The following is a 12,296-nucleotide window of genomic DNA, read 5'->3' as shown; positions in this document are numbered from 1 at the left end:
TCCGATATAGGTTAAACATGTTGGGAAGTTTCCTTTTAAGATTTCTTGAAATAGGATGTTTAGGTTCTTTTTTTTAGTCAGTCCAATGATTCTTAAATTTTTTCTCCTTGATATGTTTTTTAGGTGTACAGCTTTTACTATGAAATACTTAACATTTTTTCCTATATTTTCAATCATTTGACTTAATTTTAATATTTCTTGTTGCCTCATGGAGTCATTGACTTTTAGTTAGTCCATTCTTATTTTCAGGGAGCTTTTTGTTTTTGATTGGGTAGGGTTTTGTACCTCTTGTACTAAGCTGCCAGTTTCCTTTTGAATTTACTTATTTATTTGTTTTTGCCATTAGTTTTATTTCTTTTCTATTTTTTTCCTCAAGAACTTTTATTTCCTTTATAAAAACTTCTAAAATTTAATATTTGGTTCACCTCTAGGAATCCTAGTTGAATTTGTGCTCAAATTTATGTATGATTTGTAATCATTTTCTGTTTCTGTGTTGCTTGTTAGCTTCTCCACCACCATAATAGCTCTTTTTAATGGGATTCTTTTGTTTGCTTATTTGCTTTTGCTCATTCTTCCAGCCTTCTTCCTGACTTCAGATTTAACATTTAGTATGGGGTCTGTGGCACTTACAGGTGGAACTAAGCTGATTCTATTATTGCTTTCTTATAGTCTTGCATATTGTGTTATTGCAACATCTCAGGGATAGGCTGGAAACTTACATGCTCCCATTGCTCCCAAAGTGATCTGATCCAAGGGCAAAGTCTGATTGTTCCCATGGTCTGAGCTCTGCAAATTCCTGATCTGGATTGGGTCAAAACAAGAGTAAATTGCTGCTGGACTCTGACCCTATCAGTAGGAAAGCTCATTTAGCTCAAAGTGGCAGAATTGTCGGTTTCCCTTTGACCAAAAATTCCTGTCCTGGTTATTCCTCAGCAGTCTGGACTTTGTGCTGGAAATGACAGTCTGCTCTGTATCTGGGTCTAAATTACATTGCTGTTGTTGCTTGCATCTGAATTTCCTCCTTTCTTGGTACACCATCCAAGGCTTCCCTCCCTATTAATGCCATGTCCCCTTCTCAATTCACCTTGGGTCTATCACCCAGAATTGTGTATGGGTAAAAAAACACCAAAAGAAAGGTTTGGGTGTATTTTAGTATGGGTCTGTGACTGCCTCTTGCCCCAGTTATAACAAACATTCCTGTCTATCTTGTATGCTGAGCTGAACAAATAATTTTCTGGATTTCCTGGTCAAGATTCAATCTGATGAAATTTCTAGAACTATTTGGAGGAGTTTTGTGAGTAGAAACTCCTTGTACTTTTTTTTTAAATCATTGCAACATCTTGGATCTCTCTTCCTCTATTCCTTCTTTCCTTTCTTTTTAGGCAATCAGGGTTAAGTGACTTGTCTAGGGCCATACAATTAGTAAGTGTCTAAATTCGATTTGAACTCAGGTCCACCTAACTCTAGGGCTAGTGCTCTATCTGCTACATATAACTGCCCCCTCTATTACTATCTATGTGATCCTGGGCAAATCTTCCTTCCTGTAGATTGGTTTCCTCATATATCAAAGAGGGAGTTGATCTAAACCATCTTTAAGGGCACTTTCAGCTCTCTTAAGTTCTAGTATTCTGAAGAACATGTGGTTAAATTGCAAACTATAGACAATTTGTCCATGACAGGAACAAATCAACTCAGATTTATAAGAAGGCATTAATGAGCTTTATTGAGAAGGGAATATAAGAAGATAGTCATATGAAAAAAAAGTAGGAAATCATGTTTCTTTTTTTTTTTTTTAAAGAACATAAAAGTAAAAAAAAACTGGCTTAGGATAATTGCTTCTCTCTTTTCAAAAGCTAATTAAACTATAAAACATAATCATAGCATCATTACAACAGATCTTGATTGAATTTTAAAATGTTTTCATTTGTCTGAAATATGGTTTATTAAAAGCTAGGTGTCAGTTAAGCAGGGATATTTTTAGTTAATTGTAGGTGGTAAATGTGGAATGGTGGTGGATAATGGAATAGATGCTGAATAGAAATCTTATGTAAATGGATCTTTTGAAGTGGGCTTGACTATCATTGATAAAAGAATATTTTCCAGCTGCATATGTGCAGCAGGTATAACTTGTATCTTGGACACATAAAATTCTTTTAAAGTTGCTAATGTAGGGAAATATTTGATATATTTTTCTTTAAGAAAAAAACTTATGCTTTTATACAGTTTAGTTTTTGCATCCTTGTCCTCAAGGGAACTCCCAACACGATGGGACAGATATCATGCAGACAACTATGTACAAACAATCTAGGTAGAGAATAAATAAATAGTAATAAATAGTATTGTATATATTACATATATATATATATAATATAATAAATAATTAAATAAATAAAAATAACAGCAGGAAGGTACAGAATTAAGAGGCATTAGGAAAATTCACACAAGTATTAAGTTAAAGAATTTAACCATCAAAAGTATTTTTGTTTGTTTTTTTATTTCTAAGCATAAAAAGTGACATGACTACAAATGTCCCTTAAGAAGTCTAATCTGATGGAGTGTGTATGCAGATCAAATCATACTATTTTAGCTTTTTAGGCTTTTTTTGTGGTTTTTTCCTTTTGTTCTGTTTCTTCTTTCACAATATGACTAATGTGGAAATATGTTTCCATGATTGCACATGTATAACCTATTGCAGATTGCTTGCTATATTGGGGAAGGAGAGTAGAAGAAAGGAAGAGAGAAAGAATCAAAATTCAAAATTTTATAAAAATGAGTTTTTAAAACTATCTTTACATGTAATTGAAAAAATAAAATACCAATTACACAAGAGGAAAAAGAAGACTATTCTGGCAATAGTATGCAGGATGGGTCAGAGCAGAAAGAGACAGGGCATAGGAAGACTAGTTAGGAAATTGTTATAATAGTTCAGGAAGAGGAATTTAGAACCTAGATTAGGGTGAAAGTGGAGAAAGAGAAGATAATATAGAGGCAGGACATGCTAAGACTTGGCACCTAAATGTTTGTGGAGAGTAAAGAAGGAGAAAAAACCAAAATGATATTAAGATTTCAAATATGGATGAGTATGGGAATAATAATTCCATTGACTAAGCATATGTCAGTTCTTTACCTATAAAATGGGCATAATAATACCTCCATTCCCTACCTTGTGGGATTGTAGGCTACAATATGTGAACATTTTATGATGTTCCAACATCTTATGAAGCTCCAAGTAAGCTTATGAAGTAAGTGAAATTGGTCTTTTGTTTCTTCCTCTTTGCCACAGTGCAAAGAATTCTTTTTCCTTTGAGCTTGCTGGACATCTTAAACTGATTTGAAGCCTTATTCCTTCATTTATACAATGATGCACTAACCATTGATTATGTGTTTAAAGTGAGAGAGACAGAATCACAGAATCTCATAATTAGAAGGGACCTCAGTAAGCATTTAGCAAATCTTAAAAATGGAGTCCTTCTACACATATTGACAAGTGGTTATCCAGCCTTTGCCTGAAGATTGCTAGTGAGGTGAAACCTACTTATGTACAACTGTCAGTCCATTCAACTTTTAGTAAACACTAATTTGGGTTTTATTGTTGTCATAATAATAAAATAGCTAGATGGTGAAGTGGATAGAGAGTAGGGCCTGGAGTCAGGAAGATTAATCCTCCCAAGTTCAAATACATGCTCGGATACTCACTAGCTATATGACTCTGGACAAACAAATCTTTTAACATTATTTGTTTCAGTTTTCTCATCTGTAAAATGAGCTAGAAAAAGAAATGGCAAAACACTCCAGTATCTTTTGCCAAGAAAACTTCATAGGATCATGAAGAGTTGGAATTAATGGGAAATTTATTATATTTGGGGACAGCTAGATGGCTCAGTGGATAGAGTGCTGAACCTAGAGTAAGGAAAATGTATCTTTCTAATTTCAAATCCAGCCTCAGACACTTAATAACTGTGTGACTCTGGGCAAGTCACTTAATCCTGTTTGCCTCAGTTTCCTCATCTGTAAAATAAGCTTGGGAAGTAAAAGACAAATCATTACAGTATCTCTGGTTAGAAAATTATAAATGAAGTCATGAAGAATCAGACACAACTGAAAAGCAATTGAACAACAACAAATTTTTGTATAGAAATGCTGTCAATTTTTGAGAATTTATTTTATAGCCTAGACTGTGCTGAAGCTATTGTCTCAGTGTTTATGCCAATTCCCTATGATTTTCCAAGTGTACCAATCATATCATGAGCAAAAAGGAATAGTTTTATCTCTTCTTTATTTATCTTTTTGCCTTTAATTCCTTTCTCTTGTGTATCCCCATTGCATTTTATATTACATCTGTTTTTTACCCTCTCTCTGTTGAATAAAGTCAACCCCAAATGAAAGTCTAATAAAGACATACAATACTTTAGGAAAACTTCTTCCAAGATATTCTTAGAATGAATTCCAAATTGTGTTTTCCTTTTCCTTAAATACTTGAATATTGTCTTTCTTTGTAAGTGATAGCAGGATATTAAAGCCATTACTACTTTGGGGACAGACAGGTTGATATTCATGATATTCATATTAAATCTTTGGGAAAAATAGAATTTTAGGAAAGCTCCAAGGAAAAGGAATATAATAAGAGGGAAAAGACAAGTATATTTTAATAAATACTCAGGATTATAGACCTGGTTCTATTTTGTTTAACTAGTGTTTACAAATAAGAAAACACTGTAGTTTAACATAGGTTCTCCAATTTCTATCGTTCAACCCCTATACTATTAACTTCTTGCTTACTCTTCTCTAAAAAAAAAAAAAAAAAAAAAATCATCATTCTTGTAGCTAAGCAAAGGGATTCAATTTTGTAATCACATGTTTACTAAGTCAAAGGTTGAGAAATTAAACTGTCTTCTGCAATAAGCCAAGTGGGTCATTTGACTTCTCCCTCATCTTTACATTAATCCCAAATCGGTTTCTTTGCCCCTAAATCTATCACTCTGAGCCTGGATTTTGTGCACTTGTCTATAAGAAAACCCTTGTTTTCTACAGTGAAACAGGAAGAAAGTCTGGAAACAAGTTGGAGCAACTCCATGGTTCTTTTAAATCATGACTGATGCTTTGTTTAAGAAAAAACAAATGGGTGGCTATAGATATGAGGAGTGAAGAAATGAACTCTTAGTTTGGATAAGATAGGGAGAAAGAGCTAAAAGTATTTTAGTTTGAGGGTTGCAAAAAACCATAATCACTCAGATTTGTAGTTAGATGAAGTCTCTCTTATGCTATAAGTTAATTCATAAAATCTTAGCAGTTTGGATCCCTTCTAAGAGGGGCCATTTAATTCAATTGATCTGATTTAAAGATGAAGAAAAAGAAGACTGGAGAAATGAAATAACTTTATAAGTCACAAAAGCTAATGGCAGATTTAATAGTACTCAAGTCTCTAGACACTCTAAACATTTGAAAGAGACATTCCCTTTAAGTCTGGGACTTTGAAACTTTATCAGGCCATATTAAAAGTGCCCTATTATCCACACAATCAGAAAAATGTCAGGCAGAAATTCTTGGCAAGCAGAGTCTTCTGGTAGTGGGGTTCCTGTTTTTTGTTTCCTTGATTAGCCAAGAACTTGGCTTTCCTCAGCACCAACTGCTGCTTTAAACATAACTTTCATTCAGTCAGATTATCACAAACAAAAAAGTCTTATTGGTCAAAAGACCCACATGGAGGTAAGTATGAAAAGTAAGAAAAAGACATAAATCAAAGTACTGTTAAGTGACAGAAAAATCTTTCTAAGTACCTTAGCCAATATAATCAAAGATCACAAGACAGGAAACAAGCAGCTATAAGACCTTCATAAATTGATTTCAAAAACAAAATATGTATTCTGAAACTTGGGGGCTTCATAGGGTGAGATCACTTAATCAGAGAGTAGGAGGCCAGGATTGATGTGATTTTACTAGCTGTGTGATGTTGAGCAAATTTCATAATCTTTTTTGAGCCTCAGTTCCCTTATCAATAAAATGAAGGGATTGATCGTCACTAGAAAATTCCTAAAGTTCCTTCTAGAGAAATGATTTGATTCTATTTTAAATTCTGGTATTTATAATGCTGACAGAATAAAAGCTAAATGTTAACTTTATTTTTAACTTATAAGAGAAGGGACTAGAGGGTGCCAAAGTCCTTTATTCATTCTAGATGTTTTATGATCCTATGATTGAAGATTACCAAGTATCCCTTGCATTTACAAAGTTCTATGCTTTAATCAAATACACATCTATTTCAAGTTCTTAACACTTTTCACTTGGAGTACTTTAAAAGCTTACAAACAGGTTTCATTTCTCTGTTTTCTCCCTTCTTGAATCTATCCTTCATATAAGTAGCAAATTTCTAAATGATTTCTCTGCTCCAATTCCTTCAGTGGTTCTGTATTGCCTCCAGGGTAAAATATAATTTCTTTCACCTATCAGTTAAGACCTCCAGAACCTTTCTCTAACCTCCATTTTCAGACTTATTTTGTACTAGTCTTCCTGCACCCTAGATTCTAGCCAAATTGGACTACTGATAGTCCATGAATTTGGCATTCCATCTCCCATCTCTGTTCATTCTCCCCAAACTTGTCACTGGGCTTAGATAACTGTTTATTACTTTAGGCAGGGAACATTGTTTTTCTACTGTTTTTACTCAGTGAGCTAAATTTAAATTCTGAGTTTATAAGCAGCATTTTACAAAGGTTTGTGTTGCTCAGTTATTGAACTATGTTGGACTTTGTGATCCTGTGACCAATGCACACCATTCCAATATCATATCTTTTGGCATTTTAATACTGTCCATGGGGTTTTCTTGATAAACATATGAAATGGTTTGCCATTTCCTTCTCCAGTGGCCCACCTTTTTCAGAACTTCCCACTATGGTCTTTCTGTCTTGGGTAACCCTGCATGGTATAGCTCATAGTTTCATTGAGTCACCCAAGTCCCTCCATCATGACAAGGCAATGATCTGGAAGGCGCTTACAAAGGTTAATGTCAATTGTTGTTTATGTTTTTCAGTCATGTCCAATTCTTTAAGACCCTATTTGGGGTATTCTTGGCAGATTTATTGGAGGGGCTTGCCATTTCTTTTCTAGCTCATTTTACAGACGAGGAAACTGAGACAAACAGGATTAATTGACATGTCCCAGGGTCACACAGCTAATATATGTCTCAGGCCCGGATATAAGTTTAAGAAGATGTGTCTTCCAAACTCCAAGAATATGTATCTTCCAAACTCCCAGTTTCCCTTACTGTCTCTAAAAATGTCCTACAGTGAACCTTTTATATGAGCCTCCCAATTTCTTTATATGATACTTCTAATAAAAACAAGTTTAAGTAGGGCCCAAATTCAGCAAAAATAGAGAGGGAAATTGTGTCCTTGGTGCAGCAATGCAAAGAAGATTGGAGCTAGAGTCTGAAAAAGTGAGTTTAAAACCTTAGCTCTAGCACTGCCAAATATATGACCTTAAATAAGTAACTTCTCTACAGTTATTGCTTTGTCTTAAAGAGGAATAATAATGCTTGTACAATCTGCTTACATAGGGTTGTATTTGGTCCACCAAATCACATAACCTTTGCTCAAAACTATAAAAATGTGTTATTGTTTTATCATTCACTTTTCCTCCTCATTTTAGTATTCCCTCCTCAGAAGCAGTGCTTTCATCTTTTCCAAAGTGACTTTTAGTATAAATAGCTTTAGTATTGTTAAATCATTATGCAATTAATCTTACATCATTTTTTTTTAAAAATCATATCTGCTGTTGCATTGCTCTGTTATTTCAATCTTGTATTCTTATTTGGTTTTTAGAAATTGTGAACAGTACTGGCTTTAGGAGACAGAAGATCTGAGTTTTTGTTATTGTTGTTATTGGTCCTGTGTGACCTTAGAAAGTCCTCTAAACTCTGTGAACCTCATATTCCTCATTTAGAGATGGAGAAGATTGAAGTAAATAAATTCTAAGATCTCATCCAGTCTTGACCTTCTCTGATTCTGTGAATATATCTTGTTATTCCAAGGACTATAAATTTGAAAGAAATGGATTCATTCTTCTTTATATCCTGTGCAACATTAGTAACTTGGGCTTACACAAAGTAGGTTTATTCATTTGACTTGCCCAGGTCCCTCCTGACCCAGAATAAATGAAATTTAGACTAACCCACACTGAAGTAATAATGTACTTACATTCAAAGGAAAAACCAGAGGATGGGGCAGCAAGAACAAAGATAACTTAGAGAGTCGAGCGTAAGGAAACTAGGATAGGGAGTGCCTTCAAAATTAGATCACATGAGGCTCTACTGATAGAAGAGAAGTTTTAGGTGGTACATGATAGCTCTCTTTAAATATTTGATGGGCTCTCTTTTGAAAGAGTTTAGACTTAATTCTTCCCTTTGAACAGAAGGCAAAAATAGTAGAAGTCTCAAAAGGGCCAATCTAAACTTGAAGCACTATATTTGGGGGCCATTTTAAACAGTGGGATTGTCAAGAAAAAACAAAAAAATGCAAAAAATGTGGCAATATTTCATAAATGACAAAAAGGACACTTATTTACAGAACTGTAACAAGAAAGTAGAATGTTGCTTTTTTTGACCTCAAATGGAAAGAAAACTTGTGGGAGACTCAAATTTTTCATTGCTATTTGCATGGACTAATTTTGGGTTACAAATAAATTTTAGGAAGTAGCTGAATTTGCAGATACGAAATCTGCAAATAATGAGGATTTATTAGATATACTTATATTTATATATAAATATAAATAAGTATTTATCATATTTATATCTATATATGTGTTTTATATAATATTTATATAACATATACATACACATATGCATTTAAATGCATATATATTTGCATGTATGGATTATTTGCATATATACACAGTATATATACATATATATATTTTCATACATATATATGTATACTACACGACTACTATATTGTAGTATATGTGAATTGTTAAAGGATATTTATGACAAAATAAATAATAACATATAAGTATTTATAGGTATGTATATATGTATATTAACTAGATATATATATAGATATATAACATATATGTATAAAATTATATACATGTGTATACATATTGTATATATACATGCATACATACATATGTGGTATGGTAAAATTGGTATTGGTAAAATTGATGGTAAAATCAGTTCTCACAATAAGAAATTAATACCCACAACTGAATTACTAATCCCTTCCTAAGTTTTTTTGCTGTTGTGCTAACAGGAATTTTGGGTGATAAGAAATCACAGAACCTATTATTGGTTTTCATCCACAAGCAGAGTAATTTAAGTTTTGATAGCTATGTGTTCAGTTCAGGGTTTTTAAAAAATTTATTTTATTTTCAATTAACAAGATCTCAGGAGAAGAAATAGTGTCAAACTGTCACATTTCCTCCTCACCTATTAGTAGTCTCTTAAAACCCTTATCATTCCTCAAGGCTTAAACCTAAATTTTATGTCCTAATAAGCTCTGTTCTGATCCTATTTGGTGTCAGAAATAATCTCCCACCCCATCGCAAGTTACTTTGTACATATCTTATTTTTATTTGCTTATATATGTTCTTTCCTCTCTTCTTACTCCTCTGGGACCATATATAAGCTCTTGGAGGGCAAGGACTGTTTCTTTGTAATTATATCAAGTTGTGATTGTATCAAGTATCTTTCCACTGGACTCGGATGGTTCTAGAGGAGAGAGTGAAGCTGATGACTGCACAGCCCTCTCCAATTCACTTGCATATCATGGCATCACCTTCCTGATATCATGTCTTTGAGAACAAGGGACAAACAACAGCAACCCAACTACTCAGCCCAGCACCAGGCACATGACAGGTACATACTAATACTCATTTAATGGACACATTTCTTATGATTCTGCTTTAAAAAGATGCAATTTCTTTAAATTAAAGAAGAAACTTTTTCATTCTTGAGATATGATCAGACTGAGGGTTTAGTTCTTGGTAGTCTGTAAGACATGTTACAAAAATAAACAAAGCCAGAAAAGTCTTTGCTGCTTAGCATCTGAGACTTAGTCTGTAGTTACAGTCTCTTGCCTCTAAACACACCACATTTTATATATGAGTTTATATATGAGCTCTTAAGCTGCTGTTACAGATTTAGTACTGGACTAAGAAGATTTTGGGGGGAGTGCCATTCAAACAGAATTCAATGTACTATATTTATTTGTGAGCATTAAGAACTCTCTGAAGGCAGAAATGATCATTTCACCTGTATATCCTCAGCACTTAGCCTAGGGTCTTGAATATCCTAAGTGCTTAATAAATATTTTAAAAATAGAATTGAGTTGAATGTCACCTCCTGAACAAAACTATTAGCTCTAGGAGCTCTCCAATGGTGTTTTATGCTGTCTTGTATCATTTCTCATGTATATAACATGTATTCAATTCATTTTTGGCTAATACTTTTATTATAGGGATTTTTGTGTGTGGCTAGTTTACAAATGAAGACAGTTCTGCTGAATGTAAATGTGTGGTTTGACTCTTGGCCAAATGATGATGAACTAGATGGTGACTGGGGTGTCTCTCTGTCTCAGTTCTGTGTCACAGGAGAAATGGTTAAAGAAACTGAGGCTATGTCACCTGAAGAAGAGAAGAGTGTCAAGTATGTAAAAAAGTTATTCTATGGGAGAAGGACTTAACTATGTTGCCTGGCCCCACAGAAGAAATGGGAGGAGGATGATGTCTAGAAGAAGAAAAAATAGCCTTTATGTAAGCAAATATTTGGTAATAAAACAAGCCACACAAAAATGGAATGAGTTACTTCAAGAGTAGATGATTTCTCCTCTTTTGGAGAACTCTTCTTAAAGAATGACCATTTAAGTCTTTTACTTGGATTTTTGTGCAGATTATACTTGAAGTTGTTTCTGACTTTTAGGGGAAAGTTCTCAGAGTTTTCAAAATGACTGAATTAAAAGTAAATCAAATAAGTCAAATATTCTGTGCCTACAAAACAAAAGTAAAGATCAACTTTGGCAATATCTTGGTTAATCTACTCACCACAGCTAGACAAAATGATAATTTAGGATTTGAAATGGAAGGTATATATGAATAACATTGTCTGGTTTGGTTAGCTACATTGATAAAAATGACTAGAGAAATATTGAATCTCTATTAGAATTTAAACTGTGTAGATACAATTATAGATTGAAAAGACAAATCAACATATGTTTATTAAGTGCCTACTAAGTTCTGGACACTGTGTTAAGCACTAAGAATACAGAGTAAGACAGAAAGCAGCCCCTGCTATGGAAGAGTTCATAATCAAATGAGGAAGACATCATGCAAACCACTACGCATAAGCAAGATGAATACTGGATTAAATGCAGATAAACTCAAAAAGAAGGCATTTGCATGAGGGATTGGGAAAGGTTTCTTGAGTCTTTAGCTAGAGACTTGAAAGAAGCCAGGGAAGACAAAGGTGGATATGAGGAGAAAGAGAGTGAAGGATATCCAAGAGGACATACTCAGAGTCTGGAAAAGTAAAGAGGTGAGTGTTTGTAAATAGGAATTGTGAGAGAAGGCTGGGAAGAATTCTGATTATAAAGGGTTTTAAAAACCCAACATAGGATTTTATATTTGGTCCTGAAGATAATAGAGAATCACTTGAGTTTATTGAATTGAATTGAGCTTATTTAATTGATAGAGTTAGACTTGTGCTTTTGGAACATTAATTTGATAGCTGAATGAAGGATGGGCTAGAGTAGGGAGAGACTTGATGTAGGGAGATCAAGCATCAAATTGTTACAATGGTTCAGGAATGAAAAGATGAGGACCTGCACCAAGATGATGGTAATATTAAAGGAGAGAAGTGTGTATATATGACAGGCATTAAGATAGAAACAAGACTTGGCAAATGAGAAGACAGTAAGAGACAGTAAGAAATTGAGGATGACACGTAGGTTGTGAGCCTAGAGGAAAGAGAATATGGTGGTATCTTTAAAGTAAAGGGAACTTAGAAAGAGGAAAGGGTTTAGGGGGTAAGAAGATTCATTTGGTTTTGAAAATATTTAGTTTAAGATGCCTGAGATAACTAGATGGTGCAGTACATAGAGCACCAGCTTTGATTCAGGAGGACCCGAGTTCAAATTCAGCCTTAGAAACATGTGACCCTTGGCAAGTCACTTAACTCCAACTGCCTCATTAAAAAAAAAAAAAAAGAAAGAAAAAGATGCCTATGAGACATACAGTCTGAGATGTCCAATAGGCAATTAGAAATATGAGAATAGATCAAGAGAGAGGTTAGGGCTGGACATATAGATCTG

This window comes from Sarcophilus harrisii, chromosome 2 (genome assembly GCF_902635505.1).
Source record: "Sarcophilus harrisii chromosome 2, mSarHar1.11, whole genome shotgun sequence".
In the NCBI taxonomy this organism is placed as follows: Eukaryota; Metazoa; Chordata; class Mammalia; order Dasyuromorphia; family Dasyuridae; genus Sarcophilus; species Sarcophilus harrisii.
The sequence above is the reverse complement of the archived record's forward strand: the minus strand, read 5'-3'. Positions refer to the sequence as shown.